Source organism: Triticum aestivum, chromosome 1D (assembly GCF_018294505.1).
Source record: "Triticum aestivum cultivar Chinese Spring chromosome 1D, IWGSC CS RefSeq v2.1, whole genome shotgun sequence".
Classification (NCBI taxonomy): Eukaryota; Viridiplantae; Streptophyta; class Magnoliopsida; order Poales; family Poaceae; genus Triticum; species Triticum aestivum.
In genome coordinates, this window is record NC_057796.1 from 198,952,688 (window position 1) to 198,975,258 (window position 22,571).

Sequence of the window (22,571 nt, forward strand, 5' to 3'; positions counted from 1 at the left end):
CCGATGTGGTAGTCTTCGACGACCCTCTCCCTCGAGCTGACAGCGGCAACAGCGCTGTCACTGAGGTGCTGGTCATCAGCCACATCGCTGACTCGGGCGAGAACGCCCACGACGCCCTACAAGCGGCGATGCACGACTTATCCGTCCCCATCCCGGCTGACGCCGACGCCGAGACCCTGGAGGCACGCCGCCTCGCCCTCATCGCGGAGGGCCAGAAGATAGCCTCCATGAGACGCCTCACTGAGGCTCACCAGCGCGAAGTCGACCGCGCCGCCTTTGGTATGCCGCCGCATGGCGGGCCGAGCCGAGCCGGTCTCGTCAAGAAGCGCGGCGCGGCCATCGCCAGCATGCTGGGGGCAGACCGCCCCGTCTACGCCACACCACTCGAGAATCTGCGAGCCGCTCAGGCGGCCGCAGAAGAGCTGAATGGGCTGGGGGCCGATGAGCTCCCCTACATGACAAGGCGCATCCAGCAGCTGATCGACGCGGCCGCAGAACGGCATGAAGCCGGCGCCCGCCCTGAGAGTCCTCCCCCACGCCGAGAGCACGCCGCGACATCCCGGTCGCCGACCGCGAGCGGCGCCCGTGCAAGGAAAGACAACGAGCCGGCTGCTAGCCGCAGCCGGACTCGAATCACCATCGAGTGCGACGCGGAAGGCCGCCCTCGGGCGGTGGAGCGCCAAGGCAATACGCCTCCTCCCCCGCCTCGTGGGGAGAGACATCCCACCCCGCCGCCTGTCACACATCTGACTCTCGGTGGCCGACTGGGACACCGTGAAGGAGTCGGCGAGAACGACGCCCGCCACCGGATCGACCGCCTAGCTCGATCCCTGGCGCTAGAAGAAGAAGACGATGTCAACCTGCCATGCTTTGGCCCTCGCATCCGCGACGAGCCCTTCCCCAAAGGGTTCTCGCTCCCCAGAGACACGCCCAAGTACAATGGCTCTGTGAAGCCGGAAGATTGGCTCATCGACTACTCTACCGCTGTCAGCATAGCGAACGGCAACAGGCGCGTAGCCGTGAAGTACGTCCCTCTCATGCTGCAAGGCACGACGCGCACCTGGCTCAACAGCCTCAAGCCCTTCAGCGTCAACAGCTGGCTGGACTTCACGGAAGTCTTCGTCCGCAACTTCAACAGCACGTACAAGCGGCCTCCCAAGCCCCGCCAGCTCTCCTTATGCGTCCAAGGGCCCAGCGAGTCGACCCGCGACTACCTCACGCGGTGGGCCGAGCTCCGCAACTCCTGCGAGGGGGTGCACGAGGTTCAAGCCATCGAATACTTCACCGCCGGGTGCCGAGAGGGCACCCTCCTCAAGCACCGACTCCTCTGCGACGAGCCGGCTTCCCTCGACGAGCTGCTGGTCATTGCAGACAAGTACGCCACGGCCGACTCCTCGATGAAGACCGAGCTCTGAGTCGACGCCTCTAGAAAGGTGCTCGCTCCGGCTCCTAAGACGCCGGCTGGCGACCCCAATCGGCGCCCCTACCAGAAGGACCACAAGTGCAAGGCCCCTATGCCACCTTCCACCAGCCGGCAGGTGGCCACGGTCGAAGATGAGCAGCCCGAAGAGCGGCCCGCTCCCAAGAAGAAGGGCGGCAGGCCGGCTTGGCAGCCAGCCTTCTCCTACGAGCAGACTCTCGATGCCCCCTGCAAGTTCCACAGCGGCGCGAAGCCGTCCAACCACACGACCCGAAAGTGCCACTGGCTCACCCGGATCTCCAAGGGCGTGGGGCTGGTGCCGCCTCCGCCTCCCGGCCCATCGCCTCCAACCCCTCAGCAGCCGGCTGCTCGACCAGCAGTCGGAGCCATCCAAGATGAGTTCCCTGATGAACACGCCGCCTACGTCGTCTTCACAAGCTAGGTCGAAGACAAGCGCAGCCGGCGCCGACAGCACCAAGAGGTCAACGCAGTCGCCTCCAGCAACCCCGAGTTCATGCATTGGTCCGAAAGGCCTATCAACTGGAGCCGGGCTGACCACCCAGAGGTGATGCCGTCCCCTGGCTCCTACGCATTGGTGCTGGATGTCACCCTCGCAACGGAGAGGCGGGCTGCCCGATTCTCCCGCGTTCTGATTGGTCGCGGAAGCAGTATCAACATACTGTACCGCGATACCATGGAGAAGTTGAACCTCAAGGCGAAGCAGCTCATGCCAAGCCGGACCGTGTTCCATGGCATCGTACCCGGCCTGTCCTGTTCCCCGATCGGCAAGATCAAGATGGATGTTCTCTTCGGAGACAAGGATCACTTTCGCCGAGAAGCAATCTGGTTCGAGGTAGTGGATCTAGAAGGCCCTTACCACGCCTTGCTTGGCCGACCTGCTCTGGCCAAGTTCATGGCCGTGCCCCACTACGCCTACCTGAAGATGAAGATGCCGAGCTCGAAGGGGATCATCACTGTAGCCGGCGACTACAAGAAGTCCATCGAGTGCGCTGCAGCCAGCAGCCGGCTGGCCGAGTCCCTCGTAGTGGCAGAAGAGAAGAAGATGTTGGAGTGAGTTGTGGCCATGGCCGGCAAGCAGCCGGCCTTGTCCCCCAACCCCAAGGAATATGATGCGCAGGGCTCCTTCCAGCCGGCCAAGGAGACGAAGAAGATACCTCTGGACCCAGAGAACCTGGAGAGGTCTGCAATCATTGGTGCAAACCTGGACAGCAAATAGGAAGGCGAGCTCGTCGACTTCCTCCGTGAGAATCGAGACATCTTTGCATGGTCCCCAAAGGACATGCCGGGTGTTCCGAAGGATTTCGCCGACCACAAGTTACACGTCCGAGCGGACGCGAAGCCGGTCAAGCAGCCTCTCCGCCGACTGTCAAAAGAGAAAAGAAGAATCGTAGGAGAAGAGATAGCCCGGCTCCTTGCCGCCGGCTTTATTATGGAAGTGTTTTTCCCAGAGTGGCTTGCCAACCCAGTCTTGGTGTTGAAGAAGAACAACAAATGGTGTATGTGTATAGACTACACCAGCCTCAAGAAGGCCTGCCCCAAAGATCCGTTTGCTCTACCATGGATTGACCAAGTGATAGACTCCACAGCCGGATGCGAGCTGTTGAGTTTCTTGGATGCCTACTCAGGATACACCAGATTAAGTTAGACCCAGCAGACCGCCTGAAGACCGCCTTCATCACACCATTTGGAGCTTTCTGTTACCTGACTATGACATTCGGCTTGAGGAATGCCGGTGCCACTTTTCAGCGTTGCATGCAGAAATGCCTCCTCAAGCAACTCGGCAGAAATGCCCACGTCTACGTAGACGATATCGTGGTGAAGACAGAGAAGCGCGACACCATGCTGGAAGACCTCAAAGAAACATTTGCCAACTTGCGCCGATTCCAGATCAAGCTTAACCCCGAGAAATGCGTGTTCGGAGTACCAACCGGCCAGCTTCTAGGCTTTCTGATCTCCGAACGCGGCATTGAGTGCAACCCGGCGAAGATCAAAGCCATTGAAAGAATGGAGATTCCCACCAAGTTGCGAGACGTGCAGAAATTCACTAGGTGTCTGGCCTCCCTAAACCGCTTTATCAGCCGGCTAGGAGAGAAGGCTCTCCCCCTGTACCGACTCATGAAGAAATCCACTCATTTCGAGTGGAATGACCAAGCAGACCAAGCCTTCCATGAGTTGAAGAAGATGCTAACCACTCCACCTGTCCTGGCGGCGCCGACTGAGAAGGAGCCCATGCTCCTCTACATTGCCGCAACTAGCCGAGTGGTCAGTACAGTCATCGTAGTTCAGCGCCCAGAGGAAGGCCAAGCCCAGCTAGTCCAGAGGCCGGTGTATTATCTAAGCGAAGTACTATCCAGCTCAAAGCAAAACTACCCACACTACCAGACGATGTGCTATGGAGTGTACTTCGCCGCCAAGAAGTTGAAGCCCTACTTTCAAGAGCATCCCATCACGGTCGTATGCACCGCCCCGCTTGCCGAGATCATAGGCAGTCGGGATGCATCTTGTCGGGTGGCTAAATGGGCCATTGCGCTGGCACCATACACAATCTTCTACCAGCCCCGCACCGCCATCAAGTCCCAAGCATTGGCCGACTTCCTCGTCGACTGGGCCGAGACCCAGTACCTACCGCCGGTTCCCGACTCTACTCATTGGCGGATGCACTTCGACAGGTCCAAGATGCGCACCGGCTTGGGAGCTGGGATCGTCCTCACCTCTCCCAAAGGCGACAAGCTCAGATACACGCTGCAAATCCACTTTGCCGCCTCCAACAACGTGGCTGAATACGAGGCGCTCATACACGGGCTCCGGCTAGCCAAAGACTCGGCATACGCCGGATCCTGTGTTATGGCGACTCCGACTTGGTGGTCCAGCAGTCATCTGGCGACTGGGACGCCAAGGATGCAAACATGGCGAGCTATCGATTCCTCGTCCAGCAGATCAGTGGGTACTTCGAAGGGTGCGAGTTCCTTCACGTACCACGGGCCGACAATGACCAAGCAGATGCCCTGGCACGAATCGGCTCCACCCGACAGGCTATACCAACCGGTGTCTCTCTCCAGCGCCTCCTCAAACCGTCTATCAAGCCGTCTCCAGAGTCGGACTCTATCTTCGTACCGCCCGCCCCCGATGCAGCCGGACCTGACTGGAGGAACCCAGCAGGCGGCTCGGGGACTTCGACAAGCGGCCCGGGGACTGCCGTAGTCGCACCCGGCTCGGGGACTTCAGAACCCGGCCCGGGGACTGCAGCAGTCGGCACGGGGACTGCAGCGACCAAGAAGCGGTGGCCGACTACAACTCTCCACCACCCAACCCACCCACCCGAGTCACAGTGGCCATACTAACAGTAGAAGAAGTCACAGCTCCATCATGGGCCCAGCCCATCCTCAACTTCCTAGTCAACAGAGAGCTGCCGACTGATGAGATCTCGGCAAGCTAGTGCAACGCTGAGCCGGAGCATATGCTATAATAAACAGAGAACTTGTCAAGCGCAGCGTTACTGGAGTCTTCCAGCGCTGCGTCGAGCCAGAGAAGGGTGTAGCAATCCTTAAGGATATCCACCAAGGCGAATGCGGCCACCACGCAGCCTCAAGATCACTTGTGGCCAAAGCTTTCCGCCATGGTTTCTTCTGGCCGATTGCTTTGGAAGATGCCAAAGAGATAGTCAAATTCTGCAAAGGATGCCAAGTCTTCAGTTCCAAGCAACATCTGCCGGCTTTTGCACTCAAGACCATCCCCCTCACCTGGCCCTTTGCCGTCTAGGGGCTGGACATGGTGGGCCCATTCAAGACAGCCCGCGGCGGCTTGGCACATCTGCTTGTCGCCGTGGATAAATTTACCAAGTGGATCGAAGCGAAGCCGATCAAGAAGCTGAACGGGCCGACTGCCGTGACATTCATTGCCGACATCACTACTCGGTATGGTGTGCCGCACAGCATCATCACCGACAACGGCACAAATTTTGCCAAGGGAGCCCTGGCATGTTTCTGCGCGACACAGGGCATCCGACTGGACTTAGCGTCCGTTGCCCACCCGCAGTCAAACGGCCATGTCGAGCAAGCAAACGGCCTCATCCTTTCCGGCATCAAGCCCCGACTGGTCGTACCACTGGAGCGCTCGGCCGGCTGCTGGCTCGACGAGCTGCCGGCTGTCCTCTAGAGTCTGCGTACTACCCCAAACAAGTCAACCGGCTTCACTCCGTTCTTCCTTGTGTATGGTGCCGAGGCTGTCATACCAACTGACATCGAGTTCGACTCACCTCGGGTCACCATGTACACGAAGGCGGAGGCCAAGGAAGCACGAGAAGACGGCGTCGACCTGCTGGAAGAAGGCCGGCTGTTAGCACTCAGCCGGTCAGCCATCTACCAGCAGGGTTTGCGCCGTTACCACAACCGAAAGGTCAGGCCAAGATCCTTCCAAGAGGGCGACCTTGTGCTCCGGCTGATCCAGCGAACAGCCGGCCAGCACAAGCTCTCGGCCCCTTGGGAAGGTCCATTCGTCGTCAGCAAAGCACTAGGCAACGACTCCTACTACCTGATCGACGCACAGAAGCCAAGAGCACGCAAGATGGATGATTCCGGCAAGGAGTCGGAACGACCATGGAACGCAAACCTCCTGAGAAGATTTTACAGTTGAAAGCAGTATGTATCATGCTACCGTTTTTATATTAAATATGAGACAAACGGGCACCCCGAGGCGCACTCGGGGACTGCCCTCCTTTATCTATGAATGACGAGTGTCATACTCATGAATGTATTATTACATTTGATTTCCTATCTGGCACTGGGTTCGACTAGTCAGCCCGGGGACTGGCCGCCTTAAGTTATATTAGAAGTTCTACCTGAAGTCAGACAAGTAGTGTGCCGGCACCCGAGCCCTCTCTTGTCGAAAGTCGCAGCTCGAAGAACCGACTGTCCGACTGGCAAGAGCCAAAGTCAGAAAGGATGCCCACATGAAAAACGGCTAAGGACTAACGAACTTATATAACACAAAGACGGCCTCCAACCACGCCTACCGGCTGTCAAAACAGCCGGCTGGCCGGCCTCCCAGTCACTTCGCTATAATCCAACAAAGCTAGAGTACTTGCCCTCCCAACTGGCCAAGCACTTCTCCAGCCACAGATTGCAGAGCAGCTGTCCGGCTGGGAAGGCGGCAACCAAGGGAGGGCGGCAAAGGAAACAACCGAAGGATGAAAAGCAAAGAACAAGGGAAAGCCAAACGCATGCATAATTATATTTACACATAAGGCCCCCAACAGGCCGGCAGTCAATATAGTTCGAATACACCCCCAGTGGGTGGAATTGTGCAAACTTAACAAACTACTGTTCCAAGAGTGGTAAACCAGGAAAGTAGAGGCAGCAGACTAGACTAAGGGCGCAGCAGGAGAGCTAGGATGGTCGGTGGAGACGGCGCCGCCGGCTGGAGGAGTGGCCGACTGGCGGGTCTCGGCTTGATCATCGCCGGCTACAGGCGGTGCACCCGCGCGTGCCTTGTTGCTGGAGGCACGGTCAAGCTGAGGCTGACTGGCCGCTCCACCATCTGGCGCGGCATCATCACCCTCCTCTTCCTCCTCGCCCTCATCGCTGGAGTTGATCTCCTCCGCCGAGTCCTCGCCGTCTGCTGGGTTCAGCCCGAACCACTCTTCCGGCTGGGCAATGCCGTTGTCGTCCACCTCAGGGGCGAAGGCGCTGGTGTCGGTGTAGTCGGCAATCGCCAAAGCCTGCTGGATGATAGCCGGCCGCGCCGGCTCCAGCTCCGTGTCGGCCTCCTGCCGCCAGGTGGCCAGCTGGTCCAGACTCAGCTCGGGATACCAGGCCTTGACGAACTCCAGTGCCCGCCTGGCACCGGACCGAGCCACAGAAGCCTTCCAGGCCTCGAAGCGGCCGACCGCCACCTCCAGCCAGTCGACAGTCCGACTGGGGGTGCGGGGAATCACCTCACCAGGCCAAAGAGCGGTCAACACCTGCGCCCCAACGCGCTGAAGCCGGCGGAGCATGCGGTGAGCCGGCTGGAGGCGGGCTTGAATCGCCAAGAGCTGCTCCTCCAGCGACCGGCGAGCGTCCGACGCGATCTCGGCGCCAGCCTGCCTTTGTGCCTCGCGGTGGGCCTCGACGACTTGGTTGGCGGCAGTAGAGTAGCCAGGGAAGTACTCTGCGCAAGAAAGAAAGAGAAAGAAAATAAAAGCACCAAGTCAGAAAATGAGCCAAACGGCAAGCGGGCAAGCAAGGACGAAGAAGAGGGCGGCCTACCATCAACCAAGTCTTCGATCTGGCCGTAGCCGTTGATCAACGATTGCCTCGCTTTAGCTCAGCTTGCCGCATCCGTCTCATATTCGGCTTGGAGGGTGGCCTCGCTGTCCTGCACCGCCTTCAGGGCCGCCTTGTGGCTCCTCTCCTGGTCGGCCAGCCTCTTGGCCAGGCGGTCACGCTCCTCGGCCAAGGCCTCAAATTCGGACTCCTTAGCGCGGAGGGCGGCCTGAGTCCCACCCAGCTGCTCCCTCAGTCTGGCGTTGGCCGCTGCAGGCATGGCAGAAAAGAAAGAAGCAATAAGGAAGAAGTCGTCAAGGAAGATCCGACCCGACTGCTCAGCAGTCGGCCCGAATCTCGGGAACTACACCCAGTGGGTGCGCTGACGCGCCCCACATGAGATAAATGACGAAGCACTTACCCCGGCTCTCAGATAGGTCAGCATTCTTCTAGGTCAGCTCCCGAGCCTGGGAGTTGAAGGCAGCCGCGTGGAGGTTGTGGTAGTCCTGCAAGTCAGGCAGAGGAGCGAATGAGAACAAGATAGCAAAACAAAGCCCGCTAAGAAGTTCCAAGCCGCCTGCTCAGCAGCCGACTCGGAACTCGGGGACTACACCCAGTGGGTGCGCTGACGCGCCCCCACGGAAGAAACCAAGATCAAAAAAGCAAAAATAGGAGGACTAACCCGAATGGCCGCTCGCGTCGCAAGGAACTCATCGTTGTATTTCCTCAGCGCCGCAGCCTGGGACTGAGGCCGGTTCCGGACATCCTGCGCCGCCACGTTCACCACGGCCGTCCCTCCACCTGGCGTCCACCCTGAGCTGGCGCTGGCCGCCTCCATGTCCTGGGCTGACGAGCCGCAGCTCGCGGCTTTCTGCGGGTCCGATGCGGCCTTCCCCGCGCGCTGGCGCGATGGCGACCGGACCACCAGGTCCATCCTCGCGGCTGGCTCGCCCCCGGCCGATTGCGCAGGCGGCACGTTAGGCCTGCTGCCTTGAGCCGCCCCAGTCGGCGGGGCCAGTGCCGCCTTCCTCTCCAGGACGATGATGTCGTCCTCACTCTCCAACCCCGGCTGGTCGCGGCCGGCTTCCTCCGGCGGGGGCTCCGGGGCCTGGGGCGCCACAACACGCAGAGGGGTGATGAGCAAGGCCCCCTCCGCTGTTGCCTCGACCGCAGCCTCCGCTTGGGCCTTGGCCGCTGCGTCGGCGCGCGCCTTCGCCGCCTCCTCCTCCTCCTGTGCCGCCTTGGCGGCAGCCGCCCTCAACTCCTCCGCCTCCCGCTCCTCCCGCACCTCCCGCGCGTTTCGCTCCATCGTCGCCTGAAGCTCAGCGCGGGGGTCCATGCGGCGGGTGCTCCCGGATCCTCCCGGCGATCCAACGACGGAGGCGGCAGCAACCCGCTCGAGCGAAAGCGGAGCCCTGATTTTCGAAAAAGGACAAGGATTCAGAAATCACCAAGAAAAGAAGAAAGAATGTACAAAGGAATATACACTTACGCCGACACCGTCTGCGGCTGCTTCACCACCTTGCGGAAGCGGGCCGCCTTCGCGGCCGCCTCATCCCGCCTGGTCGACGCCGCCCCGCCCTTGGGCTTCTTCGGCCGACTGCCGAACAAGCCCGACGCGGCCCGGCGCTTTTGCCCGCCGCCCCGGGCAGGCGGCGCGGCGGAGGAACCCGCGCCGTGGCCGGGCGCCGGCTGGTGGCGTGGGACGATTTCCGCCTCGTCGTCATCCGGCCAGTCGTCAAAGCTGGCTCCGAGCCCGGAGCCGCCTGCCTCGCCGCCGACTTCGCCGCCACCCGCCTCGGTGTTTTCATCCATGGCGGCCACCCCCAAGTCGTGGTCTTCCAGGTCATGCTCCGCCCGGTCGAGGAGGAATCGACGCCCCGTCTCCGACCCGGTTGCTGGTCGAAGGAGAGGGCTCTGCCAAGCCGTGCCGACTGGTCAGAGTCGGCGAAGAGGAACTCGGCGACAAAACTAAGAGAAGAAAGGGAAAAAGAGAACATACCGTGGGCGGCGGATGTGCACGGGAATATGGCTCCTTGCCAAACCGCCACTCTGCGGAGAGCTTGCAGTTCGCAAGATAATTCACCATATGGGCCACCTCTTCATGCGGCATGTCCTAGGTGCACATCCGACTCGGATCGAGTTGGCCGCTCATCTGACAGATCAGGTGAGGGCCGCTCTGAAGCGGAAGCACCCGGCGCGCGACGAAGGCGGCCAGCAAGTCGGATCCAACCAGGCCCTCCGACTGGATCATCACCCGCAGTCGAGCGACGGCCGAGGCTCCAGCCTGCGACAGCGTCACGGCCCGATAGGACCACTGGGGCCGCCTCCCAGCCAGCGGGCCGGCTACGTAAGCCGGCAATTTGACATAGTCGCCTTGTGGGGCGACGTTCTTCACGTAGAAATATGACTTCTGCCAGAGCTTCACCGACTGGATTAACGTGATGACGGGGAAGGGGTTTTCGGCCGCCGGCCTCCGCATCGCGATGAAGGCGCCGCTCTGGGCCGGCACGCCCTGCATGCGGGTGCCCAGCTTCGATTGGAAGAACTCCCCAGAGCTCGAGGGTGGGGAGAACGCCAAGAAAGCCTTCGCACAAGGTGACGAAGGCGGACAGCAGCACCACCGTGTTCGGAGTGAGGTGGTGCGGCTGGAGTTGATAGAATTCGAGTAAGGAGCGGAAGAAAGCGCTCGCCGGCAAGCCGATGCCACGCGGAAGTGCGAGCGGAAGACTACCTGCTTGCCTTCCTCCGGCACCGGCGTGATCTCCTTCGCAGGTGCGAGACGGACCCGCACCTGGTCCGCGCCGGGCAACCGCCGCGTCTTGCGGAGGAACTCGATGTGGGCCATATGGACGTTGGAGCCGTCCCAGTGCCCGCCATACTGCATTGTGGCGAGAAGCTAACAAGGAAGAGTGCGGCGGCGGAGAAAGCACGGCCCTGCGGCGGCAAAGCTGCAGGGTGGAGTGAAGATTGATGGGACGGCGCAGCGGCGAGGCGCTGCTGCGAGGAAAAGCAGGAGGAAGAAGATGGCGGAGAGGAGAGGAGCGAGCGAGCGTCTGCCGCTTCCCCTCCTCCCCCTACTTATGGCCTCATGCGGCGAAGCCGAGGAGGCGAGGCATGGGGAGGAACGTGGGATTAACTGCGCCCACTCCCCCACGCCCTGCGATTACTGCGCCCTAACGGCGTGCGGAAACTGCCGCCAGAAGACGTGCGGACAGCTTTGGGCCACAAAGAATCCGCGCCTGGGCCCAGGCATTGGAGTGGTGGGCCCTCGGCCTGCGGCGACGTCTTGTCGCGCGTGTGGGTTAGCAGGCTCTTTTCAGCCAAGGGACGCCACATGGTTCGCAGGCGGCGAGTGACCGGCCCATAGCCCGGTGCACGCGCCAACAGACTCCCGCCTTCCGACTTTAAAATTTTTGCCAAGACGGCGCGCCCAACCGAAACCGGCTCCCAGCTGATGGCTCGTCAAGATAAGAAGCTGACCGAGCTTCTCGACCTCCTCTCAGCCTCGAAGCCCAACCAGCTTCGGGGACTACTGTCGGAGTAAGTGGCCACAGGTAGCCTAACCTACTCCCCCTGGCTCTTTGAAAAATTATCGGGCCATTCAAGTCTTCAAGCATACAAAGCCTATGGCCGCCTTCCCCCGGCCGGCTATCCCCAGGGCCGACTTCCAGAAGCCGGCCATGAGGAAAGCCGACTCCCAGAAGCCGACCATGAAGAAAGCCGACTCCCAGAAGCCGGCCATGAAGAAATCCGGCTCCCAGAAGCCGGCCAAGACTGCACCCACTAAAGACTGTACCCACATAACGGTGATAGGATGGGGCGTGGCCGCAGTACAGCCGACTGCCCCTGAATCCCGGAACAGGCATGGCTACAGGGCGCCGTACGGGCCAGCCATCCCCCGTCCGGCGTGGCACTGTAGCCGTGTTGACCTCGATGTCACCCACGACAGGCGCCAGTACGGCCCGTAGGCGGTGGGCCCCTTTTGCCAGAGAGACATCCGAAGGCGGCCTGGCCTCCTCTAGTCGGCCAGGGGTGTGGCCGGCTCCTAACAGCCGGCTACCTCCCTCCCTCGAAACATGTGCCTCATTAAGGAGACAAGACGAGGTAAGGCTACAGTGAGAGCCCGCAAGGCGGCGGCACTGTAGCCACGCTTACCTCAACAAAGCTCTCGTCATCAGAGGCGAGGCAACAGTAACCAGCCGCCGACAAAGCCCCCGAGCGGCGGGGCCGGCCTGTCGGCCAAGAGGCCGGCAGCCGGCGGAACCCACCAGTCGGCGGGCCCCAATGACTGGCGGAGAAGCCGGCGTGCATAGATGCCGACGGCTGGGACCCGCGCCCAGCCGGATTACCATTGTACCCCTGGGGGGTAGGCCTATATAAACCCCCCGGGACACCCATGCAAAGGGTGGATCTAAGAGAATTCCACACACCACATAGAGGGAAAAGGAGAGCTAGCCTTGCCCTTCTTCTTCCTCTAGCCAAACAGCTCAAGGAGCGCTTGTAGCTACTTGTATTGGTCTAGTGATCATGCGGAGACCCCGCAGAGCAGGACTAGGGGTGTTATCTCCACGGAGAGCCCCAAACCTGGGTAAGATTCGCCGGCATGCATGTCTTCGCCACATCCCGTTTCCAGGCACCGGCGACGTTTTACTGGCTCCCACTATGATAAGCCATCCGTTGGCATATGTCGCACCTACCACCCGACACACAAGTAGTGTCTCTACTTGGTGCAAAAGATTTGGCTAGCAAGGGGTGAGTAGCAAGCTCAACATGTTGGAGGATCCATAATGATATAACTTCTATTCAGATATAAAGAAACATAACCAATTACGTTGTCTTCCTTGTCCAACATCAACCTTTTAGCATATAATATAATGAGTGCTCACAATCACAAAAGATGTCCAAGATAGTATATTTATACATGAGACCTCTCTTTCTTTATCACTTCCTATTAATTGCAACAATGACCAAAACTATGTTTGTCAACTAACAACAAGTTTCATGCGACATACTTCTTATATGTGAAGTCGTCACTTCCATAAGACCATTATATAATATTTTTATTTCTTTTATTCTTTATTTCTTTTTCTCACGATCATAGCAAGAAAGTAAACCCTCAACTCAAAACTAATCTTTATTACTCCCTCCGTTTCTTTATGTAAGGTGTATTATTTTGCTCACGGTGACCAAGGCACATAGTTATATACATGTTAGGACAAAATTACCCTTGGCAAATTTGTTGGTTGGTGGCAAGTAAATCAGTCCAGGAAAGTAAGAGATACATGCAATCGATAGAGAGATACTTTCCTTCTTTTCCTATGAGGAGAGATACAGACAATCACGCTTACTTTTTTCTGGAGGGCTAACAAGGGAATTATGAGGAATTAGAAGAAATGCACCTTACATTCTGGAATTTCTTCAAAAAACAAATAAACCTTATATAAAGGAACGGAGGGAGTATATATCTCTCAGACTCGATTACATAGAGGGAACTCAAAACGAAACTCAAAACTAGATCATACTAAAAACTTTATTCTACCAAACCAAGGTATAACCAAAAGGATCGAACTAAGAAAAATGATAAAGGTAAAGATGTGATGGTGATATGATACCGGTGCACTCCCCCAAGCTTGGCAGTTGCCAAGGGGAGTGCCCATACCCATGTATTTTAGATCTCTTTCTTCGGAGGTGGTGATGATGGACTTGTTGATGATGAAAGAATCTTATCCTTCGTCTTCCAAGGCATAGGTTCACCATCGTAAAAAGATGAATGAGTCTCCGGGATCCTCAAATCTGCAGCCAAACTCATCCTCTTAAATTTGTGTTCATACTCACAGTTTTGGTTTTGCAAGTCATAGATCTTGGCTTGGAGATGCTCGATTCTCTCATGAAGCTTGAAGATGGCCTCTCCGATGTTCTTGGCGTCCAACTTGTGGTCATGGGTAAATTTCGTGATCATCAAGTGATTGGCATTGAGTCCATGTTCCACCATCCCTTGGCACTTGAAGACTTGCTGCTCCATTGCTTCGGGCCTTGCCTCCACGCTTCCGGTTTTGTTTGGCCCTTCAACATCGCGGATGTGCAGCACCCCCTCACGCATCTCAATGGTTTGAGGTTGTTGCACCACCTCCGCGAGGTAAGGGTTGATGACCTTCTTGAAAAACTTGTATTTGGGGGCGCTTGGAGATGTCATAGCGATCTAGATCTGTCAAAAAAACAACTCGAAACAAGAACAGAGGATGTTGTTGTGGTATAGTGGTCAAAACCTTCGGGATATTATATAATATATTTTTACCAACCAAGGGGAGTGTACTACAAGAAAACGGAGTCCGGAGGGCAAACGAGGTGGCCATAAGCCAGGGAGGCGCGCCCAGGGGGGTAGGGCGCGCCCCCAAGGCTTGTCGCCTCCTCGTGCACTTTTCCGACTACTTCTAATTTTTCTAAATTTTTAAATATTCCAAAACGGAGTAAAATTGCCATTGGAAAAGTTTTGGAGTCGGTTTAATTACCGTACCACATATCTATTCCTTTTCGGAGTCTGAAACATTCTGGTAGGTCTACCGGATGTACTCCTCCGGTGTTATGGTATTAATAATGTTTGTCTCAACATTTATGGGAGTACCTGAGATATAATATTTGATTCTTTGCCCATTTACCACCTTCGGGTTGGTGCCTTCAGCATTGTTGATTTTGATAGCACCGGAGTGGTAGACCTCCTCGATAATATAAGGACCTTCCCATTTAGAGAGAAGCTTTCTTGCAAAAAAATTCTTAACCGAGAGTTGTATAGCAAGACAAGGTCACCTACATTAAATTCATGCTTTTGTATCCTTTGTCATGCCATCTTTTAACCTTTTCTTTAAACAACTGGGCATGCTGATAGGCTTGGGTTCTCCATTCATCAAGTGAGCTAATGTCAAATAACCTCTTTTCACTGGCAAGTTTGAAATCATAGTTGAGCTCTTTAATTGCCCAATAAGCTTTATGTTCTAGTTCAAGAGGTAAGTGACATGCTTTTCCATAAACTATTTTATATGGAGACATACCCATAGGGTTTTTATAAGCAGTTCAATAAGCCCACAATGCATCATCAAGTTTCTTAGACCAATTTTCTCTAGATCTATTAACAGTCTTTTGCAAGATCAACTTTATTTCATGGTTACTCAATTCTACTTGACCACTAGACAGAGGACGATAAGGAGATGCAATTCAATGGTTAACATCATACTTAGCAAGCAATTTACGGAAAGCACCATGAATAAAGTGTGAACCACCATCAGTCATTAAATATCTAGGGACTCCAAACCTCAGGAAAATAAATTCTTTAAGCATTTTAATGGAAGTGTTATGATCAGCACTACTAGTTGGAATTGCTTCTACCCACTTAGTAACATAATCAATAGCAACTAAAATATGTGTATACCCATTGGAGGAAGGAAATGGTCCCATATAATCAAAGCCCCAAACATCAAATGGTTCAATAACGAGTGAATAATTCATAGGCATTTCCTGACGTCTACTAATATTACCAATTCTCTGGCATTCATCACAAGACAAGACATAGTTACGAGCATCTTTGAAGAGAGTAGGCCAATAAAAACCAAATTGTAATACCTTGTGTGCAGTTCTATCTCTAGCATGGTGTCCTCCATAAGCTTTGGGGTGACACTTGCGTATGATCTGTTCCTGTTCATGCTCATGTACACAACATCTAATAACACCATGTAATCCTTCTTTATAAAGGTGTGGGTCATCCCAAAAGTGTCTTAAATCATAGAAAAACTTTTTCTTTTGTTGGTATGTGAAACTAGGTGGTATGAATTTAGCATCAATGTAATTAGCATAATCAGCATACCAAGGAGCATTATGAGAAGCATTTATGACAGCTAGTTGCTCATCAGGAAAACTATCATCAATAGGTAGTGGGTCATCAAGAACATTTTCTAACCTAGACAAGTTGTCTGCTACGGGGTTCTCAGCTCCCTTTCTATCAATAATATGCGAATAAAATTCTTGCAGCAAGAGAACCCATCTAATAAGTCTAGGTTTAGCATCTTTCTTTTCCATAAGGTATTTAATAGCAGCATGATCAGTCTGGACATTTACTTTGGAATCAACAATATAAGGTCTAAACTTATCACAAGCAAAGACAACTGCTAAAAATTCTTTTTCAGTAGTAGCATAATTTCTTTGAGCACTGTCTAGAGTTTTACTAGCATAACGGATAACCTTTAATTTCTTATCAACTATTTGTCCTAGAACAGCACCAACAGCATAATCACTATCATCACACATAATTTCAAAGGGTAGTTTCCAATCAAGTGGTTGAACAATAGGTGTAGAAATCAAGGCTTTCTTAAGGATATCAAATGCTTCTACGCAATAATCATCAAAAACAAATGGAACATCTTTTTGCAAGAGATTAGTGAGAGGCCTGGAAATTTTAGAGAAGTGTTTAATAAACCTCCTATAGAAACCAGCATAACCAAGGAAACTTCTTATACCTTTGATATCTTTAGGACACGACATCTTTTCAATAGCATCTACTTTAGCTTTTTCAACTTCAATACCTCTTTCGGAGATTTTATGCCCCAAGACAACACCTTCATTAACCATAAAGTGGCACTTCTCCCAGTTCAAGACAAGATCAGTTTCTTCACATCTCTGCAAAAATCGATCAAGGTTGCTTAAGCAAGCATCAAAAGAAGTTTCGTAAACGGAGAAATCATCCATGAAAACCTCGACAATCTTTTCACAAAAATCAGAGAATATAGCAGTCATACATCTTTGAAAGGAAGCAGGAGCATTGCACAAACCAAAATGCATACGTCTATAAGCAAAGGTACCGAAAGGGCAAGTAAAAGTTGTTTTTCTTTATCCTCTTTTGACACGGGTATTTGAGAAAAACCAGAATAACCATCTAGAAAGAAAAAGTGGGTATGTTTGGATAGTCTTTCTAGCATTTGATCAATAAAAGGTAGAGGATAATGATCCTTCCTAGTAGCTTTATTTAATTTTCTAAAATCAATAACCATTCTATAACCTATAATAATTCTTTGTGGGATCAATTCACTCTTATCACTGGGTAAACAGTAATACCTCCTTTCTTAGGGACACAATGAACAAGACTTACCCATCTACTATCAACAATAGGATAAATTATACCTACCTCCAGAAGCTTTAGTATTTCATTTCTTACCACTTCCTTCATCTTAGGATTTAACCTTCGTTGGTGATCAACAACAGGTTTGGCATCGGGCTCCATATTAATTTTGTGCTGGCATAGAGTGGGACAAATGTCCTTAAGATCATCAAGAGTATATCCAATAGCGGCATGGTGCTTCCTTAGAGTTCTCAATAATCTCTTTTCTTCATGCTCTGAAAGGTTAGCACTAATAATAACAGGATATGTCTTCTTTTCATCAAGATAAGCATATTTTAGAGTATCGGGTAATTGTTTAAGCTCAAACACGGGATCACCCTTGGGTGGAGGAGGATCCCTAAGAATCTCAATAGGCAAGTTGTGTTTCAAAACAGGCATTTGGCTAAAGAATATTTCATTAATTCCTTCCTTTCATTCATAAACATATCATTTTCATGGTCTAGCAGATATTGTTCTAAAGGATCAGTAGGAGGCACAGTGATAGATGCAAGACCAATAATTTCATCTTTACTAGGCAATTCTTTGTCATGGGGTTGTCTAGGAAATTTGGAAAAATTAAACTCATGAGACACATCCCCAAAACTTACAGTAACAATTTCTTTCTCACAATCTATCTTGGCATTAACAATGTTCAAGAATGGTCTACCAAATATAATGGGACAAAAATCATCTTCTGGGGAACCAAGAACTAGAAAATCAGTAGGGTATTTTATTTTGCCACACAAGAATTCAACATCTCTAACAATCCCAATTGGTGATATAGTATCTCTATTAGCAAGCTTGATAGTAACATCAATATCTTCTATTTCAGCAGGTGCAATATCATTCATAATTTCTTGATATAAAGTAAAGGGAATTGCACTCACACTAGCACCCCATCTCATAGGCCATGATAACAATGATCTCCTATTTTAACAAAAAGAACAGGCATGCCGACAATAGGTCTATATTTATCTTTTTCATCGGGTCTAGCCATTCTAGCAGCTTCATCACAGAAGTAAATAACATGCCCATCAATATTATCGACCAAGCGATCTTTAACCATAGCAATACTAGATTCAACTTTAATTTATTCAAAGGGTGTAGGTGTTCTAGTATAACTCTTTCGAACGACAGCTGAAGCTTTAGCATGTTCCTTTATTCTAACAGGGGAAGACGGTTTCTCAATATAAGCAGTAGGAACAATAGGACCTATATTATAAGTAATGCTTTATTCTTCAACTCTAATAGGTTCAACCACTTTCACTTCAATGGGAGGATGATATTTAAACCACTTCTCCTTAGGGAGATCAATATGAGTAGCAAATGATTCACAGAAAGAAGCTACTATTTAAGAGTCAAATCCATATTTAGTGCTACATTCACGAAAAGCATCGGTATCCATAAAAGATTTAACACAATCAAACTTGAGGTTTATACCTGACTCCTTACCTTCGTCGAGTTCCCAATCTTCAGAGTTGCGTTTAATTCTTTCCAATAAATCCCATTTGAATTCAATAGTCTTCTTCATAAAAGAACCAGTACAAGAAGTATCGAGCATGGATTGATCATTACAAGAAAGCCGAGCATAAAAATTCTGAATAATAATTTCTCTTGAGAGCTCATGATTGGGGCATGAATATAACATTGAATTACGCCTCCCCCAAGCTTGAGTGATACTTTCTCCTTCACGAGGCCAAAAATTATAAATATAATTCTGATCACGATGAACTAGATGCATAGGATAAAACTTCTGATGAAATTCCAATTTCAATCGGTTGTAATTCCAAATCCCAATATCATCGCATAGCCTATACCATGTCAATGCCTTCTCCTTCAAACATAAAGGGAAGACCTTCTTCTTGACTTCATCCTCGGGTAAACCTGCAAGCTTAAATAATCGACATAGATTAGATGCATATTAGATGTAATGTTCCATCTCCTGCATAAGGATTAGCTAGCAGTTTCTCTATCATACCCGAAGGAATTTCATAATAAATATTTTCAGTAGGTTGAGTAGGTTTAGGGGAAACTCTTTGCTCTTCCGGTCGGGGTGAATATACCCCGAACAAACCCCTCAAAGGATTATTTTCCATAGCAACAAGTGGCAGCAAATTTCAGCACAATATATAAATGTTTCCTTACCAAATTCTACTTACCAAAGGCACTTCACTCCCTGACAAACGGCGCCAGAAAAGAGTCGTGATGACCCACAAGTATAGGGGATCTATCATAGTCCTTTCGATAAGTAAGAGCGTCGAACCCAAAGAGGAGCGGAAGGAAATGACAAGCGGTTTTCAGTATGGTATTCTCTGGAAGCACTGAAATTATCGGTAAGAGATAGTTTTGTGATAAGATAATTCGTAATGGGTAACAAGTAACAAGTGTAACAAAGGTGCAGCAAGGTGGCCCAATCCTTTTTGTAACAAAGGACAAGCCTGGTCGAACTCTTATATAAAGCAAAGCGCTCCCGAGGACACATGGGAATTACTGTCAAGCTAGTTTTTCATCATGCTCATATGATTCGCGTTCGTTACTTTGATAATTTGATATGTGGGTGGACTGGTGCTTGGGTTCTATCCTTACTTGGACAAGACTCCCACTTATGATTAACCCCTCTCGCAAGCATCTGTAACTACAAAAGAAGAATTAAGATAAATCTAACCATAGCATGAAACATATGGATCCAAATCAGCCCCTTACAAAGCAACGCATAAACTAGCGTTTAAGCTTCTGTCACTCTAGCAACCCATCATCTACTTATTACTTCCCAATTCTTCCCCTAGGCCCAAACAATGGTGAAGTGTTGTGTAGTCGACGTTCACATAACACCACTAGAGGAAAGACAACATACTTCTCATCAAAATATCTAACGAATACCAAATTCACATGATTACTTATAACAAGACTTCTCCCTGTCCTCAGGAACAAACGTAACTTCTCACAAAGAATATTCATGTTCATAATCAGAGGAGTAATTATCATTAAGGATCTGAATGTATGATCTTCCATCGAATAAACCAACTAGCATCAACTACAAGGAGTAATCAACATTACTAGCAACCCACAGGTACCAATCTGAGGTTTTGAGATAAAGATCGGATACAAGAGATGAACTAGGGTTTCAGAGGAGATGGTGCTGGTGAAGATGTTGGTGGAGATTGACCCCCTCTTGATGAGAGGATCGTTGGTGATGATGATGGCTTCGATTTCCCCCTCTGGGAGGGAAGTTTCCCCGGCAGAACAGCTCCGCCGGAGCCCTAGATTGGTTCTGCCCAAGTTTCGCCTCGGGACGGTGGCGCTTCATCCCGAAAGCTTCCTCTTGATTTTTTCCATGTTAAAGGACATCATATAACAGAAGAGGGGCACCGGAGGGGGCCCACAAGAAAGGGAGGCGCGCCCAGGGGGTAGGGCGCGCCCCCCACCCTTGTGGCCACCTCGTGGGTCCCCTCTGGTATTTTCTTCACCCAATATTTTTTTTATATTCCAAAATAATTCTCCATAAATTTTCAGGACTTTTGGAGTTGTGCAGAATGGGTCTATCAGATTTGCACCCTTTCCGGTCCAGAATTCCAGCTGCCGACATTCTCCCTCTTCGTGTAAACCTTGTAAAATAAGAGAGAAAAGGCATAAGTATTGTACCGTAATGTGTAATAACAACCCATAATGCAATAAATACCAATATAAAAACATGATGCAACATGGACGTATCATCAGTCAGTTGGATAACCTTCTCATCCAGCTTGGCCTTCTCTTGGGCAAAGGACTCTGTGGCAGCCTTGAGGTTCTTGATTTCCTCCTCTAACTTGCCGACTGAAGCCAGCTTCTCATCAGGAAGCTTGGCCTTGGTCTTAGCTTCCTTCTGGGCTAGCGCCAGGTCCTTGTCCTTATCCTCCAACGCCTGCTTCATGGTTTCTAAAGAAATAGAAGTCCTGAACCTTAGTACGAGTTGAGCGTTCTCGCAACGAACATCTGTCGGGGCGAAACGGTTCAGATCAAATGGGAAAAACAATGTGCAGATGCCAGTCGAAGGAGATAACTTACCTCCCATGGCCTTCTTCTCTTGCTCTAGTCGGGCACTCTTGAGCTTCTCAGCCTCCAAGTCAAGCCGAAGAGCTGTCACCTCCTTCTCCATCATGACATAGTGGGGTACCATCTCGCAAGTCCTCTGCAACATACAAAAAATAGTCAGCCAGAAGATCTAGGAGGAATAAGCTTGATCAATACCAGACCCTAAAGTACCCCTGGTGCCGAGTGGAACAAGCTGGATCTATATCAAATCATTGAAGTATCCTCTTATCTACTTCACTCGGCTGACCCTGAGTCGGCGATGAAGAAGCAGAGGACAACAACACAAGATGGCCTACTCCACTCGGCCGACCTCTGAGTCGGCGATGAATAAGATAGAGGACAACAACACAAGATGGCCTACTCCACTCGGCTGACCTCTGAGTCGGCGATGAAGAGAGGACAACAACACAAGATGGCCTACTTCATCGATACACGAGTGTCGTAGGGCGCCCCGACCGCCTAATGACAAAGTTCTAAAGACTACCACCGATCACCAACGATCAATGGCAGCCTCGGGGGCTACATCAGTGGGTGCACTCAGTGTGCCCCCACTAGAAAAAGACTCGTCAATGAGCTAAAAAAACATCTATGAGAATACCGCCAACTGCCACAGTCAACGGTAGCCTCGGGGACTACACCTAGTGGGTGCACTCAGTGTGCACCCACTGGATCATGTCCACTCGGCTACGCTCCGGCTAGACTTTGAGTGAATGTACAAAAATTCAATACTCTAAGCCTCCTGCCGACTGATTCCAATCGATAGGAGCCTCGGGGACTACACCCATTGGGTGCACTCAGCGTGCCCCCACTGGATCATGCACACCCAGTGGATGTGCCCTATGCAAACCCACTTGTAGAAATCCTATTACAATCTTACTACGAGAAAAGAAGAAATTTTGTCTGAAAATCATACTCACAATGGTACTTACTCGGACATTGGTCTCTAGCGCGGCGCTGTCGTCATAAGCGTCCTTCAGCCGGCTACACATCAAGCCCACCTAGATCAGCGCTTCCTTACTCACCCCGACCTGATCCTCTAGGAGATGGTACAGGGGGAAAGAGGTAGCTGGAGCTGACGGAGGTGCAGGAGTCGGCCTCGGAGCTGGGATCATCGTTGTTCCACTCGGAGGAGCCTGGGTAGTCCTTGTAGGGGGCACCACTGCTGACAGAGAGGCCAAACCACCTTGAGCCAGAGGACTCGGCCTCACGGTTTTGGCAGCAACCTTCGCTGGAGAGACACGGGCCTTCTGGCGAGGAGAGGTGTCTGTCATGGGCGTGTCGGCGCCCGGCACTCTCTCCTTAATGGCGTCCGGGTTTGGTGGGTCAGCACCCACTTCATCATCTAGTTGGATGATCTCAGGCGGGGCTGCACAAATTGAAGAAATCATCAATGTTCAGTCAGAGAAGACATAACCATGCGGGTCAAGCGATACAACATACTTTGGAGGTAGCAGCGTCGGTTGCGTCGGCATCACTCGTGCCAGGCTTACGGGCATGTTGGTCTGCTAAGGTGGTCGAGGTGTTGTTGCTGCGAGAACAAACAACACTCGGTCAGCAACTGAATGGATTCAAAGACAGACAAAGAATCGATGAGAATACTTACTTGGAGGCCACAAGCACTGCCACCTGGATCCGCGACACGGAAGCCTTCTGAGGCTTGGAGGAGATCTGC